The sequence below is a fragment of the Pavona decussata genome, unplaced genomic scaffold (genome assembly GCF_977016875.1).
Source record: "Pavona decussata unplaced genomic scaffold, jaPavDecu1.1 SCAFFOLD_1522, whole genome shotgun sequence".
Classification (NCBI taxonomy): Eukaryota; Metazoa; Cnidaria; class Anthozoa; order Scleractinia; family Agariciidae; genus Pavona; species Pavona decussata.
In genome coordinates this window covers 1-2500 of record NW_028146059.1, presented here as the reverse complement: position 1 = coordinate 2500, position 2500 = coordinate 1, and the positions used below count along the sequence as shown (strand labels likewise).

The 2500-nt window shown below is 42.0% G+C and overlaps 1 pseudogene; it reads right to left on the bottom strand.

Moving 5' to 3' along the window:
* Nucleotides 1-1871: 1871 nt before the first annotated feature.
* LOC146447952 (large subunit ribosomal RNA) lies at nucleotides 1872-2500 on the bottom strand (annotated as a pseudogene; the record flags this gene model as incomplete).

The window sequence follows — 2500 nt, the reverse complement described above, 5'->3', positions numbered from 1 at the left end:
CTTAAAAACCCATTGAAGCCACAACATCCCATAATTTCACGCTTTTAAAGATTTGTCACTATACGCACTGTAAGTACCTCACTAATTCTCACCTCAGATTTTACGGGAACATGTTCAAATTTTAACACGCCTCTCAGCACGACCAATTACATTAAAATTCATCGCAAAAGTCAGAATTCTCCAATTTTTGAAAAATTCACTATATTCACTGTAAGTACCTCGCTAGACAGTGGAGACCTCAGATTTTACGGGAACATGATCAACTTTCGACACACCTCTCAGCACGAGCAGTTACATAGAAATCCATCAGGAAAGTCGTGCTGTGAAGAGGTCTTTCGACTAAGAAAAATGGTGGTGTGAGGAGGAGTCACCTAAATCAGAGAAAAATACTCTTATAGGAGACTGCTACGAAAGACATTTCTGAGTCCACTGGCCCTAGTCCCCTAATAAGTGTATTTCTGTTTGTTTTAAGAAGGTCCTCCTGACATCACCAATCTTCTGTCTTCAATCCTAACCCCAACGTTAACCCTAACGCTAACCCTAACCCTACCTCCCTCAGGGGCAGTTCTATGGTTATGATCCCACGGTAGGCAGAAAAACTATCCCAATCTAGGTTTTCTTGTATGCTGACTCCATTTTAAATGCTTTTACTTGAGTCTGACAAAGGCAAAGCCAAATACTCACCCCTATATGGACGGGGAAGCAAAGTGCGGATTTTGGTAGGTCGGCATTTTCAATCAGGAATGTTGCCATTCGAAAGAGCGTCCAAAAAAACTTGGTTGGGACACATTTATTTTAGAAATTAGCGACCTAACCAGAAGTGCACTTTTTGGTGGGCCTACCCTACCCCCCTCAGGAGCAGTTCTATGGTTATAATACCACGGAAGGCACAAAACCTATCCCAAACTAGGTTTTCTTGTATGCTGATTCCATTTTCAATGTGTTTCCTTGACTCTGACGAAAGCAAAGCCAAATACTCACCCCTATATGGACGGGGAAGCAAAGTGCGGATTTTGGTAGGTCGGCATTTTCAATCAGGAATGTTGCCATTCGAAAGAGCGTCCAAAAAAACTTGGTTGGGACACATTTATTTTAGAAATTAGCGACCTAACCAGAAGTGCACTTTTTGGTGGGCCTACCCTACCCCCCTCAGGAGCAGTTCTATGGTTATAATACCACGGAAGGCACAAAACCTATCCCAAACTAGGTTTTCTTGTATGCTGATTCCATTTTCAATGTGTTTCCTTGACTCTGACGGAAGCAAAGTCAAATACTCACCTCTATATGGACGGGGAAGCAAAGTGCGGATTTTGGTAGGTCGCCATTTTCAATCGGGAATGTTGCCATTCGAAAGAGCGTCTAAAAGAACTTGGCTGGAACACATTTTTGCTATAAATTGTTGACCTAAGTATATAAGCAAGTATATAAGCAAATACTCGTTACATAGCATAAATAGCCTCTAAACACCCGAAAAACCTCTCCAAATATCATTTAAACCTTTTTCCTAACCCTAACACTTACCCTAACCCTAACCCTAACCCCATTTCAAACCCTAATTCTAAGTCAGAGGTCCTCCTCACACCACCAATTTTTTTGGTAGGTCAAAAGACCTCCCCACACCACAGAATTTTCGAAGTCGAGGTCCTTCTCATACCAAACAATTTTTCTAAGAGTTTTTCTAAAAATTTTGAGGACTTTTCACTTAGAAAAGAATTGGGTTTTGTGGTGGACCTTTCAGTTACAAAATATTAAATTGTGTGAGGAGGACTTTTGACTTTGAAAATATTTTGTGGTGTGAGGAGGACCTTTGACTTAAAAAATATTTCATGGTGTGAGGAGGACTTTTGACCTTGTCAAAAAAAAGATGTGATACAAATCTTAGAACAAAGGCTTAATCTCAGAAGATCGTAGCAACAAGGCTACTCTACAACTTACAATACCCCGTTCTTTATTTAAGTCGTCTGCAAAGGATTTATCTCCAGAAACGTTAGAATTTGCTAGCGGCAGTGCCTTGGGAGCTTTTGTCCCCCTTGGCACTTTGGGACGCATGAGGGCCGAAACCCTCTATTCTGGTTCGCCTAAAGTTCTCTGGAGGTAATCATCGTTGCTTTCTAGCACGGATTCTGACTTAGAGGCGTTCAGTCATAATCCAACAGATGGTAGCTTCGCACCATTGTCTTTTCAGGCAAGTGCAAATGCCAATTGTCTGAATCTGCGGTTCCTCTCGTACTGAGCAGAATTACTATTGCAACAACACTTCATCAGTAGGGTAAAACTAACCTGTCTCACGACGGTCTAAACCCAGCTCACGTTCCCTATTGGTGGGTGAACAATCCATCACTTGGCGAATTCTGCTTCGCAATGATAGGAAGAGCCGACATCGAAGGATCAAAAAGCAACGTCGCTATGAACGCTTGGCTGCCACAAGCCAGTTATCCCTGTGGTAACTTTTCTGACACCTCTAGCTTAAAACTCCTAAAGACTAAAGGATCGATAGGCC